At 38.4% G+C, this 16,653-nt stretch overlaps 1 long non-coding RNA gene across 1 annotated transcript; it reads right to left on the reverse strand.

Annotated features, from left to right (window-relative positions):
• Positions 1 to 321: 321 nt before the first annotated feature.
• Positions 322 to 12,588, reverse strand: LOC145549774 (uncharacterized). The gene is made up of 2 exons (XR_014085623.1): positions 7,030 to 12,588; positions 322 to 2,410 (listed from the first exon to the last, which is right to left on the reverse strand). It is a non-coding gene; the product is annotated as an uncharacterized LOC145549774 (long non-coding RNA).
• Positions 12,589 to 16,653: the final 4,065 nt, after the last annotated feature.

The following is a 16,653-nucleotide window of genomic DNA, read 5'->3' on the forward strand; positions in this document are numbered from 1 at the left end:
CTGAGATAGACATGTGATCAATATCAATAGAAATGATTTCACTGAATTCCCATCTGGAACCGCACAGCATTCTGGGGGAGGTAGGCAGAGGGAAGACTTTAGCTTCTCAACTTCTCACAATAGCTAACAAAAGTTGGTAGCATCAGCTAACTCACTCTCTTTGGTTACCTAGTAACAACCTGTGGAATAACTTGCTAGCAGTTTCAGTTTTTATCCACCGCTGCTTTAAAAAAATGTTGTTGTTTTTTTTAAATGGCGTGGAGTGACGGGAGAAAATTAGTACAACTTGACAGAAAACTGGATAAAACAAGAAAGGCAATGTCATGAGTTCAGCTGTATTTCAGATATTTAAGATGAAAAACTAATCAATAATTACCCAAAATTACATTAAGTTTAAATTAAGTGCAGCTTAATTTAATCAATTTACAAGAAGCAACAATGACAAGCACCAAATGTGTTTCAATCACTTGTGCACTAAGCTGATTATGTGTCCGAGACTTTTTTTTTTTTTTTTGCAATTTCAAAATCAAGTTGAAATCAGTAAATACAATATTCTCATTTGGCATTGTACATACCCAGATTAAAAATCAATAAAAAGTTGAATTTGCTGTTTAGCTGCTCCGGTCTCTCTGTCACAGTGCTATAGCTTTAAAGAAGCCATGCATTAATTCTCATTTCCTGATTGTAAATAAAAGCAGGACAGAAACTGTTCACATACCAGCGACTAATTCTGGGTATGTTTTTTCTTCTTTTAAAAAAAAAAAATTGTATTAGTGGAAGAATACTGCTGTCCAAGCAAACACTGTAACTTAACAATTGCCATCCCTGTATGATAATCACTCTTGAACAGCAGCAACCGAACTTTAATACATCTCAGCTGCGCCACTGAGAGAATACAGGAAGCAATATTGAAGCCAAAGCAAAAATTAATGGGACCCACATTTTCAGCTGAGTAGAAAGTAATTACAGTCTTTTTTAGAAATGTTACCCTTTGGTGGGAGAAAAAAAAAATGAAGGCCACGCTAAAGCACAGATGGGTGATATTTGCCTGCTGATAATTACAAACCATCAGTTCTGAGCCAATTTTCCACTTGTTCTCCTGGTACCGTAAATATCAGCCACTTCTTTTCCCATTTGTTTCACAGTGCCAGAGCAAAGAAACAACAAAAAAAGAGAGGACAAAGTCTCATTTTTCTTCTTTATGTAATGATTTATAAATCAGAGATTCACTGTTCTTTCAAGTAAGTATGAAAAGGAATCTTAAAGCCATTTGCACTTGCTAGTAAATGTGGCTAATTAGCTAAACTGCGGGAGTCTGCATCACTGCCCAATGCTGCTTTAAAAAAATAAACATCTCGGGCTTTATTTCAGTCTATTCTATATGTGAAGTAAGATTTACCTTTTAAATCATTCAGAAGTGCTGCGATTGGTAGATGTCACAGCCCTCTTATGAAATACTATTAGACTAATATCAGCTAAAAATCTGATGAAAGGACAATCTAGTCAAGAAATCTGGGATGTTTGGTTTTGTTTGCATTATTACTCCAGTTTTCTATTCTTAGGATTTCTACGTTGTTTTATAGCTCAGTTTGTTTCTGTGAACACAGCAGCCTCGTGCTTCGCCGGCTGCGTTCCCAGTACAAGCCAGCGCAAAGCTTTTGTCAATATTTCGCTAATGACGAAACCCCCCCTGCACAATTTTGCAATTGCGGTGTTTCTGTTAAACAAGAAGTTGAAATCAAATGTGATAAGTCATAAAAATTTTTTTTTAAAAACATGCCGCGTCGTCATCCTCCTACCACTTCCTGTTGTCTTATTTGTGGTGTCCGCCAGTGGCAACATCCGGTTGTTAATCGTGTGATGTGAAAAAAAAATTTTTCCATTACAGTTTTGCAAAAATAAACCAGTTTTGATACAGATAAAAACTATCTCATCCTAGCACAAAAACAGTTTTTTTTCTTTAGAAATGGCCCTGTTTCTGTTTTAGCAAATTTATTTTGAAATCCCAAATAGCACAACTATGCGGTCAATGGAAAGGCATCTAGTGTAATGTTTACTTGGTTTCAGCCTCCCTCGGTATGCCCTGTTGATCTTGTCTCAATGCTGCTGCACATTCAGCTAATTACACTCACCTGTTCGTTGATCCACTATTCTGATGATATTACTCTCTTTCACTCACTACTTTTTTGATTCAGTCGTTATTCCTGTCCCGTTTGTGGCTGCTCTCATGATCGCCTTGGATTTACTGCCGCCTTCATTTCTCAAGGTCCAAAAAAATTTGGAAAAATTCATTCTCCCTCTGCCAGAAAAGAACGACATCATCCTTTTCTTCAAGCCCTGGTTTGTGAGTTCTTACGGATTCTTCTTGATACATAATCTGAACTGAACGTCTTTCTTCAGTGGTGTCCAACTAAAGAAAAAAGAACGGAGTTCCAACTTAGAAGAAAATCATCTAATTAATCTAATTAAGTTTGTCAAACTTACTTTATGTTTGTGTAATAAACTTAAGTTTAGTTTGATGAACTTTATTTGATTAGTTGTGAGCAACTGATGCAATATATTTAAGATGGATCACCTGTTTTCTTTTTTCTGTGGTCTAACATTTCCAGAGAAGTTGACTCCTCCAATGAACAAGCTAGCATGTCTGTTAAGCGGCCATTACTGCTGTAAGTAGAGTTCTTGCTTCTTTTCGTTGTGAAACGTCACGTTTCACAATTCTTGTCTACATTTGGGTCCAAACTACACAAGTAAAACTAGTATTACTAGTACGTTTTTTTAAAAATTGAAGTGGATCTTGTGTTTTCTTGTTCTGTTAGCCGAAGTAGCTAATAAGGGCTGCTCCATGGCTGCCTGGCAACACACTAAAAAAATTTGAAAAAGCCTCTCTCCGTTTGAAGTAATTTTTGTAACATGGCTTTGGATATTTGTCAGAGAGCAACACAACTACCTAGAGATGATATGAATGAGCTGTTAGAAACCCTCAAGTGGCTGACCATTAGCCGCTAATGACCTTAAAGCTATGAGCTTCAAAGCTTCCTTTGTAGGTGCCCTAAGCTAACAGGATGTATCTCTGGCTTTTTTGGATTCTACACTGAACTAGACATTCTCTGATACAAAACCTTGAGCTCTAACACTTATTAACCTAAACTGGGTAAATTCTAAAATCCTTTTAAACACAGTTTGAGGATGTTTAAAAGTTTTTTCCCTCTGGCGCTCTTCAGTCCGATGTTGTGTATCCTCTTATCTTGTGAGCTGAAATCATTGTTACATCTGTGATAAGTTATAGAAACAGTCACGGCAGTGATTACATCATAAAAGTTGTTTTCTTTCATCCTGCTGTGAAAGCACCGCCGGGTCTCTCAGTCGAGGGTTTCTTGTCGTTTTTAGCATCTCTGATTTACTCTGCCCCTTTTTTTTACTGCTATTTGTATGATTACAAAGCGAATTGTTTTCTATCATTTGTCTTTGGAAATAATAAGACAAAAAACCAACCACATATCAGACGTTTCCATTAGGAATCTATTTTTTTTATTTATTTTGTTTTCAAGCATGGTGAGTTTTAAACTACTGTTGCGGGAATTTCACCCTTGCAAGCTCATAAGTTTTACAAGCCCATGCAATTGCTTTTCCTCAAATGTAAATTGAATTTCCAAAAGAGAACTGCATGTACCCTCTGTGATTACCGAGGCCTTTTAGGGACAATCTAAAACCCACATTGGAGAACCATTTCATCATATAACTTTTGGCATCATAGTACTTGCACATTTCTTGAAATTATTAGCGTTTAATTTTTACCATCCAGCAGATGAAATCCTCCACTGCAATTACGAAATAAGAAACAGCATTTTCCATTTTTGTCTTGAGCATACTGCTGATCAGTATTTAAATGTTTTTGCTTTATTAACTGTATTTAAGATATTTTAAGCTACTTTGGTGTTTTTAAAAAAAAAAAATTCCACCTAAGCGGGGAATGCAGAGAAGACTAACATGAGTTTTAATGAAGTAGCTATTCACGTGTTGCTGTTGGTACATGAATAGTAATTGTGTGTAACTCTGGCACACAAAAAAACATTTGTGAACAACAGCGATGGAAAATAAAGCTGCTTCTTTTGGCCCACTGGGGTTAATTTTTGCTTCAATAAATAATCTGACGGAACGCTAGAAAACACTACTGTTGTGTTCAAGTTGTGCTAAAAGGTGCTAGCCCAGGGATGGGCAATCCTGGTCCTGGAGGGCCGGTGTCCTGCAACTCTTAGACGTCTCCCTGGTCCAACACACTTGAATCCAACAGTCCAGAGTCCTGCTAACGACCTCATTATTTGACTCAGGTGTGTTGAAGTTGAGACGCATCTAAAAGTTGCAGGAGACCGACCGGCCCTCGAGGCCTGGAGTTGCCCACCCCTATGCTAGCCTATCACTGAAGCTTTTCAAAAATAAAATATTGTCTTTATGTTGAGCGTCGACATCCCCAGCGTTAATATCATATTATGGTCGGATAACCTGCATAAAACATACATTTAATATCTTTGTTGTTGAACTCTTATGTCTATTTGCTAGGGTTGCCACCCTAAAAAAATACAGAATCGTCCCATATTTGGCTTATGAATGTTACGTCCTGTACTGAGCCGATATGGGACACGATTTGTTCTGTATTTCTATAAATGTCCAACAGACACACCTATCACACACAAATTAACACTAAGTGTAACAATAATGACCAAAATAAAACACAGGAAATATTGAGATCAGCTAAATTGTCGTGGCAGGACATAAAGGACTCCCTGAACCCCCCGGAACACTACGGTCCGACACTGTTGTCATGGTTGTCTAGAGACGGACACTACGCAGCCATGGTGAGCTGCCATCAACATGCGTCTTTTAAAATGTCCTCGACCGGATACTCCATCGTCCTTAGAAGTAAGAACTCTGACAGAAATACAGACGTGAATGAAGAGAAGCACATTCCAGGCTAAACAATGTCTGATTCCAGGCTAAACAGGCAATTATTTAAAAATGTGTCCATCGTGGTGCCGTGTGCTGCTGTGTGATGTGATTGATATCAGACAGAATGGATCAGGAGAGGAACTGCAGACCCGTTTCTGCCTCATCACTCCTACTTGTTCTATACTTTTTACAGGAAAATCACAATCTGTTACACTGACACTAGTCCTGGTGCGTGTAACACATGCTACAATCTTTAACATGTTTTCTGGAGATGTTGGCATCAGGGCTGCCGGTCCAAGCCTCCATATGGACTAAGTGTGACCAGCAGGTGGAGATCTATTAAAAGTAACAAGATGCACCTGAACACAATTCTTTAAAACGGTTCTTTTTAAAAACAAGGCTTCAGGCCTACTACTCTGGAACAAAAGGAACACAAAAGGAAAAAGGACAGACAAGATCGATTATTCCAAAAGAAATAAAACAAAACATGCAATGCAAAAGAAATTAGTAAATCAAACAAACAAAACAGAACACAAATTAGTAACTTCAATCACAAAACAAAACTAAAAGAAAACAATGGAACAAATCGTCGTCCACTTCCAAATGCCCTTCTATGGGGCCAGAGTATTAACGCCCTGCCCACACAGCCGGTCCAATCCGCAACAGGTTTAGTTGAGAGCGGCCAAAACAACGGCAAGACAAGACAAGACAGCACAGCGTCCAAAGCGCTGCAGCTCCAAACACAATCAGGTGCCTGAAACAGAAAAACCCATCAACGGTGGATCCAGATAAATGAAATCAAAAGCTAAATAGCAGGTAGCTTACCCAGGGGTGGAAACACAGCCTAACCTGGGAGAAATCGGGTCAGCAGGTGAGGACCAGACGGAAGCCGCACGCCACAGCAAACCCCAGCTGCAGCCTGCAACGCCATCAGAGCAACACTGCAGAAACGCACGACAGGTGTAGCACCCAAAAACCAACCATGATCCCAGCCACGTAAACTGCCACTTACGATCACAGACGAGTCGACCAAACCCACAAGCGACATGTAGCCGCCCGACAGTAGCAACAGTGGGAGAAACAAAGACGCACGCACCCTGCAGCGGCCCGCCCAACTATAAAGGTATTCGCCCCGCCCACCAATCAATGGTGCCCGGTGCACAGAGTGGGGGAGGGTGGAACACCATCCCACCACATAAGCAAAATGTTATTTTGGGGCCCTCTATATCTGCTGTTAACGTGGACTGCTGCAAATCAACAGATTATTAGATTATTTGCACAGCTGCTGTAAACTCACTGCCTCTCTGAATAATGTTGTTTATGTTATATGTTATATGCATATCACCTAGTGGTGGAAAAAGCAACAAAAAACTAGCATGCTCTGGACTTAAGATGGAATATATGCACACATATTCATGACATACCAAAGTATTTATTGATTAAATTAATAAATGTAATTCCAGTAATGAAAAATTAACTTTATACCAGGTGAGTCTCTCTCACCTGAGAATGTGAACCTGTACTGGCTGATTCTGTGCCTTCAAATAATTTTAACAGCTCCTGGGGAAGTTTCATAACTGAAACAGGAACAGGTCTGACAAAAACTGTGCTACATTTGAGACAGATTCCTTTGATGCATCAAAGAGTGATGTCATCACTGCTGATGTCATTGTTACCACTGAAACTGAACATTCTAATGGTGCATTCACACCAAACACGTCCTAATATGATGGATTCATTGCTTTGGGTCAGGGGTAATGCTTAGAGGTAAGATGTGAATTAAGGTTTAGTTAATGATAGGGCTAGCAATAAACTAGTCTTTGTTAAGGTTAGGGAAAATGTGTGGGTTAGGCAAAATCACAGCTACTAAAATGAGGGGAAATTAATGCAAAGTTCTAATATGGGTTGAAATAGTTTTGACAAGCCTGTATAGCATTTTGTTTTCTAAATCATTCTATAAATAACAATTATATAATGTTAGGTTGTTTTTCTGCAAATTGCATAGCTGCAGGATACCAGTAGACACATTCAACACATTAGAAACCAATCAGAATCAAAAATTTGCCTTTTTTGTCTTTCATCTACCTGCTTTGTGAGATCTTTGACATGTTGGCTCGTCTCTTCCACTAAGGTGGTGATCTCGAAGCCAGCAGAGGGAGTTGTTTTCTGCTCGACTTCCAATGATGTTGGACTCTCCAAGTCGCCAGAAGTACTTGATTTCCTCTGGACCTCTGCTGATTCATCTTCCGGCTCAATGGGGCTGCCGCTGTCATCTACCAAAGGGAAAATGAGAGAGTCGTAGTCGACTTGGAAGTTGAGGTTCATCATTTCGACCCAAGAAAGCTCAGCAGGAAAAGCTTCATGTTCACAACCAATCTGTTGCTTCATGTTGATATTCTGGTAAATTCTTGCTTCTCTGAAAGGCGTGTAATATCTGGAATCGATATCCGGCTCTTTTCGATAAATTTCAAACTTGCTCTGAAGAGTGATCTGTCGCGATAGAACTGTGGAACAGGTCTGAGAAAACGCTGTCTGTGAGCTACATTCAAGAGAGAGATTCCCTTGTGATATCATAGAGTGATGACATCACAGCTGATGTGTTTGATACCGTTGGAACTTAACATTCTATTGTAGCCTGACGTAAAAACATTTTAGCTAGACAATGTCAAACATTGAGAAGTTTTAACTTTTGTTATCAAACATTAAGAAGCCAAAAGAAGAAAAACCTCAGAAATACACAGGGTAGGGTTGCCACCGGTCCGTAAAATACAGAATCGTCCCATATTTGATAAATGTTGCGTCCCATATTGAACCAATACGGGTTTGTTCCGTATTTCTATAAATATCCAACAGACACGCCTATCACACACATATTATCACTAAGTGTTAACAATAATGACCAAAAAAAACCACAGGAAATATTAAGGTCAGCTAAATTGTCGTGACAGGAGATAAAGGACCTCCTCCCCAAACCACCATGGAATGGTAAATTTGGTCTAGAACCAGCCTCCAAACCCTAACTCCTTATTTGTATAAATATTTTGGTAATACAGTTAACTTTTATATTTTTGGTTGTTTGAGGACACATTTTAAATATTAAATCAGGTGTTATGATCAATTACTCAGTACTTGAGTAGATTTTTACTTCATTAAAGCTGAAGTAAATCTACTCAAGTATAAACATGTTGAAGGTATGCTACTCTGATTGGAGTACAATTTTGGTGGGCGACCCTTAGTGTGATTTCTGAAAGGTGGCAACCCTTTCTATTTGCTCAATAATCTAACGGCAAAAAGAATTCCTGATTTGAAAATGTTGCTTATTTTATCCACAGATCATTTTAGATAAAACTCAATTACGTTTGATTTAATTACAGTCCCTCCAATTAATTAGCCCACCTCCATGAGCCCATCACTAATACTTTTAAAAGTATAACCCTTCACCCCTCGTTGACATCGTGCTACGCTGGATAGCTTATTTCAAACTACATACATCAGAGTTAGCATCTCACAAACTGCAAGCCAATATATTTTGTCTGCTTGATTTAAATCCAAACTCAGGCAGCAGAACCAAACGGGCCAGCTGGAGGAAGAATAACCAAACCGCACGAGTGGCTAGATGATTGCCATAATCACAGTCTAGTGTTACAATCAGCGAGAGAGTAGCTGGCTGAGTCAGCCAAAAAAAATGGTTAGCAGGTTCGAGCAGCTGACACGTGTCTGAAAGCATCTGCATGGTGGAGATAAAAAAAATAATACACACGGCCCAGACCCGGACCCATCAATCACTCCCAAGTACCATCACATCCAATCATGAGCCGAGGTGTCACAGGAAAATGCTTGGGTCGGAGGAAAACAGTAACACCTGTTATAAGCATCAAACAATTGTCATTGTTTCACAGAACACATCAGAGATTCATCAAAAAATGTCAGCTGTTTGTTGTCTGTTTGCGTAAAGTGCAGGCGAGCGGATTTACGAGTTTACAGCTTCCTTTTTACCTTTTCCCCCTCCGCCGTGTTGAGCCATAGATCTGCGAGGCCTGTCACCTCCATGAGCCCATTCCAAGCAAGCGATATTGCACAATAGATTTCACCAACGTGACAGAAACACCAATACAGTGCTGAACAAAGAGGCATTAAGGCCAAGATAAACCTCTGCGAAAGGAACATAAATCTGCAGGAGGGGTCTTGGTTCAGACGGCGCCCAGAAGGGTGATGGCCACCCGTGATCAATACGAAGCTCATCAAGAGAGGTTTCTGCCACTCTGCTGGAAGGAGGATCTGCTTTTAAAGCCCACTTAGCAAGGCCGGGTCAATCAGTTAGCAACGATGCGGCCGTTTTACCGCGTTCCTACGAGGAAAGGAGAAACAAAATCTGCAATTGTGGCTTCAAAACCCCTCTCAAAGCCCCCCCCCCCAGGCGTTATGTATGAGTTTTGAACAGACACAGAGCTGTTTTTAGCGTTTAGCCTCCATGTAAGACCACATTGAGACATGAGTCAAAGCTGTGTTGTCTACGTTTAGACGAAACAAAAGTCTGTGGTTGAGCTGGAGCATAAGCTTACAATCTACAAATTGAAAACAATCTCAAACAGTCTGAACGTACCACCTTCATCAGTCTTTCAGTCGTGGCATTATCATTGTGTGGAACTAAACAGTGGCGGGAGTTGAGAAAGCAGTGCAGATTCCCTTTTGCAACATTTTTGCTGCTGCTGTTTTCTTCATTTTGTCAGTTCGGATTCACAAAGCAGATTGCCCTGAACGCACGCGAGAGCAATCCTGCTCATAGAGGCCAGGAGATTAAGGGAAATTGAGAGACTTGCCCCTGTTTTTGGATCGGTTTGCAGTTCTTCTTTCAAATAAGATGTGATCAATTTATTTTAATTAAATGATTCGAGATCCTGACCTGAAAAAGTTTCCCCCAAAAGTTTTAATAGCAACATCTATGTGGAGGAATAATGTTGAAATAGGATAATATACTGTAGATAGAAACGGTTCCTACCAGCAATCTCTGCCTCACACAGTTTCACTAGTGCAGGTCTGGCTGACTGGAGAAAAGTCAGCAGGAGCCACAATGACTGATGTTCTTGCTCCTTTCAAAAAAAAAAAAGAAAGTAAAACCCTGGCACCACATTGTAATGCAGAGATGATGCAGCAGTAAGATGTTTTAATTGGTATTGACAAAAAAAATGAAGTAATTAACTTTATAGTGACTAAAATAAACCCAAGACCGGTACACATAAAAAGACCTGGACTTGAATATTATGTTGAGTAACATTGTCGTGAGTTAATGCTGCTCAATCTGAGCTAGAACAGATCTAAGGGTGTTTTTTCACACCTCATAGTCCGGTAGACTCTGTTCGATTGGGGAGAAAAATTGCCACATGTCACATTTTCAGCTGGTGTGGTTTGATTTCACGCTGCACTTCGTCAAACGATCCAAACTATTTAAAAATCTGTTCCCCTCTTCACCTGTGGTGGCGCTGCACCAAGAGCTACTAAAGGAAACAACATGAAAACCTCAGAAGGAGACACTGAGCGGAGCTTACTGTTCCACATTTTGTGGAGCGGCATCAGATTTTCGTCATTATAAGGTTTCTCTTTTGTCTTTGTCAAAAAACCACGAGCCGTTTCTCCTTCACGTTACTCTCGCGTTTTGTTGTTGTATCTACTCAGTGCGCCCTGCTTTTGGCGCCGTCTCTGGCTCGCTTGCATTCTCGTATGCATTCCAACCAAACCAGGGTTCACTTTAATCGAACCAAGACCTGCGTTTGTAGGTGGTCCACAGTTCTCTTTTCTGGTCTGAGTTTGATTGCACATTCACACCTCTGCAAACAAACTAGACCAGACTAAACAAGTCAGTTGTGACACCCTAAGTTTAGATTAAGTAAGTCTAGACATTAAAAACTAGACCAATTTCAACCTACACCTCTATGAGACAATAGACTTTTTTTTATACGAATTTTTAAACTCAACAGCGATTATTGGATTGCTAAGGCTGGGAAAACTGCAAGGTGATTGGTGATTTCCACTCCTCCAAGGTGAAGCTGTGCGAGTCATGAGGATAGAAGTCTTTTCTCCTACAGTGCATCAATGTGCTATCAAGGTTTCAAGTATTCAGCTGGCCACTTGATGAAAGTGTTAATCCTCAGCCGGCATCAGTCAAGTGGACGGGTTCTGGCCATTGAGCTGAAAGTTCACGGTGAGTTCACAACAGAGAAACTTGAGATAAGGCTCCTTCCGCTCGACACGAGGGCCGCAGTCTCACTGGCATTTTAACCTCAAGCTTCACGGGCTCAGATTGCATTTTCCTGTAAAAGTGGTTATTTTAAGAGGGCGAGTTATGAGGAGGTAAAGTATCGCGCGGAGCGGCGACTTTGTGACATTTCCATGCTGGTTTAATTAGGCAGGTACAAAGATCAGATTTACAGGATGAAATCCCACAATGCTTTTAGCACATCTTAACAGTAAGTCCTTTATTCATTGCTTTGTCTTTCTGGTATTCTTTTTGTTCTTCAAATCCTTTACCACTTTAGATTTATTTATTGGAACATTCTGAGCAAGCATTGATACTTAGACATATGTTGTTTTATAGCTGGTTTTAATGTGTTTAGGAGGCCTGCAAAAGCTTTTACTTCTAACAGCGTGTGTAGAATTGTTGAGAGTTTCTCAATTCACACCAATAGAGATTCAGACAGACGTTGCACCTCCTCTTATTTCATAGAATAAGACAGAATATTTACCATATTGTCACTTTGCTAAAATATTGACTGCATCATTTTTTGCCAATATCACTTTTGGCAAAAACATTACTTTGTCCAATTATTTTAAGAAGGTGGCTATCTTGAGTCCTGAAGCTTATTGTTATATTAAACATGCATGTGACAGAACAATCTGAAGAGGATCCACGGACACACCTACAAACACATTCATGCTTCCTAAAACTAGCAAAATGTCTCCACAAGTTATATTCCTGATTTATATTTTTTGGTGTTCCACAAGGCGCAACATTAGGTCCCATTCTTTTTCAAATTTGCGTCCTATCCTATGATTGGGGAGAGTCAAAGCTGCGCAGCAGACACAGAGCGCTGAAATCTTAGTTATTTATTGTCTGGGAGTTTAATAGACAGAAAAAAAACTTTCATTCAGCGTTCACACACAGAGAGAGGAAAACTCATGATGCAAATTGAAACTGTCAGCTGTCATAATTCTTGGGTGTTTGGTTTTAGGTTTGATTAGTTCTTCTCTTGAGGTCTATTTTTATACTATCTTGTTCTGTTGTTCCAGATATCTGCTTTAGATTTTTTCCATATCTCGATCTTCTGTGTTTTTTATTTCGGTTCAGACCTTACCATATTGGTCTTTTCAGATTCCTACATTATTAATGGCTCAGAAGGTCTCGCCCTATATGTTTATTCCTTTTGAAATTATTTTGGTAGTTTATTGTTGCATTTTGTTCTTTGTGAATTTCAGTTTTGTTCCCGTAGATTAGCGTTGGCGCTTGATTTTTCACTGTTCTTTGTTTCCATGATCTGATTCACATCTACATAACTAAATTTCATATCCCGTTTTTCCTGTTCCTGAGTTTTAGACGTTTGGTTTTTTGAATTTTTCTCTAATGCCTCTCATCAGTGGCCATCTGATGGCTCAGTTTATTCACCATGAAACAATAAATCTTTGAGATTTCTTGAAAACATAGTCATACTTGATTTATATTGGACACTTCACAGACCGTACAAATAATGTATAAAAAGTGCTGCATTAATACAGTCTGGTTGATTGATTGATAAAATATGACAATTCACAGCTGATAATCTGCTATATAATAAGTTTTTTTCCAATATATCTTTTTATCTTATGTCTATTTAGGGATTTTTGAAAGGGTGAAAGATAATTCATATTGGGGAACAATGTCTTTGCAGGAAGCTGCTACTAAATTGTATGAGGGTGCAATTTTAAATTGGTTCTTTAATCATTTCTTTTTGTTTCATGCAGACTCAACATCGCTTAACCTCCCGAGTTAGGTGCTATTCTTATAATGAACAATGGTCAGGCACAGTTGCTGGGGTGAGAAATTTGTTAATTAGCAGCCATTGTCCAGAGGAAGCAAAATCTTCAGGCAACCTTTAGTAAGCCTGCAGAACTTCTGCTCAGTAACTCTTAAAACTGCAGAAAACAGTCTGGCTCATTGGAAAATAGTATAAATAGCTACATGAGGAGACATGGAGACACTTAAAAAATACCCTAACTTCCAAGAAAACTCAAGTATATAGCTTGTGATTTAGCAACTAAGGGCCCAAATTAAAGGCCCTGTGGATATATATTCATAAGATTAATGACTAAGTTTAATGCCTCACAGATTGTTTTCATACAGAAACAGACCTGTGATCTACAATTTGTAGCCATTTGCTTTGGGAATCGCTGCTTACTTCCAACAAAGACAATGGGAGCTACTGGATGAAGTATTGATCACGATTGTGTTTGGGTGGTAGCAAAAAATAAATGAATAAAACCTTCTATGGTAATTAAGTTGGTCAGAAAGCAATTTCCCATACAATTCATGTCACCTTTATGAAAGAAATTCAGGGTTTAGTCTCACAAAAGTGCAAATAATTTAGTAATTTGTTAGGTTTTTCTTAAAATGTCTCCCTCTAACCGTCTTCGGTGAGATATTGTTACAGAAATATTTGCTTATGAAAACTCCCTTTGTTACTGGTGAACTAAAGAACACAAACCAAAAAGGAACCCGTTGGAGAAAGGAGTGTTATCTCTTCCAGACAATTAGAGAGGAGATCTGTAGTTGTGTTTCCAATAAGAGCCAACCAATCGATACATATCTTGAGGGTTTAGGACGTTTACCTTCTAAAACAATTGTTCTGCAGGACAGCTATGCATACTATGAAGTATGATTCAATGTAGAAAAGACACATTGATTTTTCAAACCAGCAGTATAAAAGAAGATGTGAAAACAATATTAGTATTTCCACAAACTTTCCTCTTCAGAATAGTTTTTTTTTTTTTTCTGGACAATTTTTGCTACCTTTTAGACATTTGAGTACAGAATCATGAAACACCACAGCGCTGAAGCTGACCTTGAATTTGCCGGTGTGGTAAATGGAAGGGAAGCATTGAATCGGCCGATACCGATCTGATAAAACGGTGCTTAAAACTTTTCTTTTTATTACAAATGTATTTGATAACTCTGCACCAGTACAGCACACTTTAGTCAACAAATAGCTTCACAAGTTGGTCAAACATGTAAAAACAACTTTAATTTGTTTAGTCAGCGCATTTAGGAGTAAAACAGTCAATGGAAAATAAGTAAAGAAACAGAAACTGACAAAAAAAATAGTTTGACGACCTTGGTCAAACATGTAAGAAAAAAACCTGGAACAAATCATCTTTAAAAATAATTCAGTGCATTTAGGAATTCTAAATATAATGTAAAATAAATAATAGAGAACGATGTCGCTCAGATCACCAAGTGTAGAATTAGACTGAATAGATCTGGCCTTGTGAATTGTCACTAATGTCCAGTCTAGAATTATTTTCAATATCTGGAGCGATACACATATTAACATTGGATTGGTGCATCTCTAGTAAATGGAAATCTGGGCCTAAGTAGACTTAACACATTTTGCCATGAAGGTCAATATGCTCAAGCTGAGAGTTAATTAAACCAAATTATATTAGTAGAACTTTTTGAAACACCCTGACCTTCATAAACGGTTATGAATCGTCGACTGCTTGATTATTCGTTTTCTATTATTTGAAGAAAGTGCGATCGCAAAGTAAATTGCTTCTTTAAAAAAAAAATACAGCTGAATAATTGTAACCTCTCTAGCTTTTGATTGTTTTTGAATGAATCACCCTTTATCAAACCTGTTGATTAAACGAACGTCCTGCAGCAGAGCAGATTCACATACCTAATGAGAGCCAGTGTGAAAAAGCCGCAGTTATGTAAACAAAAGCAATTTTAAGTTGGACCTTTTTTTTTTACGTGCGCTGTTAATAACTTGTGTGGATAATTACCTTTTGTTTTCCCGCCTGAATCCCACAGTGTGAAAAAAAAAAAACAATAACCCAGCTGAGAGAAATGCTTATTTTCAGGAATGGAGGTGTAGAGAAGCAGGGATTGGCAGGGCCGTGATCTCCTCTGGTTTCTGGTCTGTTGCGTCTCCCTGGAGGCGCTGGGGCCACGCCGGCTCCCTGCCGCCGCTCTGCATCCAGTCAGCCTTCATTAGGATCCACCGTAGCATTCCTCATTCCGCCAATTCACATTCAGACTTCCTGATGGCTTGAGAGTGCTTCCACTGCACCGAGCCGCAAAAGTCGGAAATATATATATATCGAGCCAAGTTTTAAAATTGAATATTGAGTGGGAGCTGTAATGAGCTAATTACTGCTGCTAAATAATGAGTAAAATCTAATTTAAGGGGACTAATCATTAAGTAAGTAATGATTGGTTCCAACCAGTGTTTTTCATTAATTATAAGTTCCACTGTGATTGCTGTGCTTTTTACTCATACTTTAATGAAAATCTCCTGAAATCCGAAAAGCCACAGTAAGAAAAAAAAATGTCTTTCATTAAACTGAACCATTAAATGAACTGGCCACATTTAGCTGCTGTAATGTAAAAAGTTATTAAATTCCAGAACAAATGCTTTTTCTTAAAGCACAATAACCTGCTGGCACACAGCAATTTAACTGATTTATTGCCAATCACCTTCAAGATAATTACAACTATGAACAATAATAATCTGATTAACCAGGCTCTAGTGTTGAAGTGAGAACAATCATATACTTATGTAGTTTACTTAGATTTAATGGAAACCAGTGCGAAAATCAATTACAGGAGATTATCGACATCTTTAGTTTAAAGCTGCAACTAACGGTTATTTTAGCAATCAATTAATCTGATGATAATCAATTAATCGGAAAAAATGTGGCATATTCTTCAGTTTTTTTAACCTCTTGAGGTTATTTGATGCTATATTAACTTATTTTATTTTCAAAAATCACTTTTGAATCCACGAAAATAAGCTTGATCAATTGTAGCAAAAAAAAAATTCATCTGCATCTAAAAAACTAGTTCTGACATCAAAATGTGAGAATCTCAGTCATTTCTGCTCAACTTAACACGTCATATCATGAAGCTGATCAGTTGACTATTTTTAGGATTAACTGTCAAATAATTGTATAGCTAAAGGCGATTATTAGATGTTTTCAACTGAACTTGAACCAGGTGAAGCTAAAACTGTCACTTTAGGTCACCAAAGTTGTTTTATGTCAAATGCAAAATTCATATATATATTTCATACAGTTTTGATTTAATTACTGCCCTGTGTTGTTCTTTCAGCACATGGCCGTTTGTGAGTTTGTATGCCCTAGTTACCTATAAGTTACTAAATAAATTGGCGATCATTTCAATAAATGATTAATCGCGACAAATCCGATTAATTGTTTCAGCCATACTTTAGTTTTCATCAGATTCGGATTAAAATGATAGAAATTAGGCATTAAGTGTGCAACAGGACTCCTTTTGATGTCAAGTATCATTAGCATGGGTTTTGGGTACAACAGAAAAAAGAAATAAAAGCCAAACTAACTTTTTTAGGTTAATATATTAAAAACAAATTAAACAAGCTATGTGGCTCAAAAGTATTAGTTCACAATTCTTTTATTACAAAAACCACCATCTTTTAAAACATC

This window comes from Poecilia reticulata, chromosome 21, assembly GCF_904066995.2.
Source record: "Poecilia reticulata chromosome 21, P_reticulata-male-v2, whole genome shotgun sequence".
Classification (NCBI taxonomy): domain Eukaryota; kingdom Metazoa; phylum Chordata; class Actinopteri; order Cyprinodontiformes; family Poeciliidae; genus Poecilia; species Poecilia reticulata.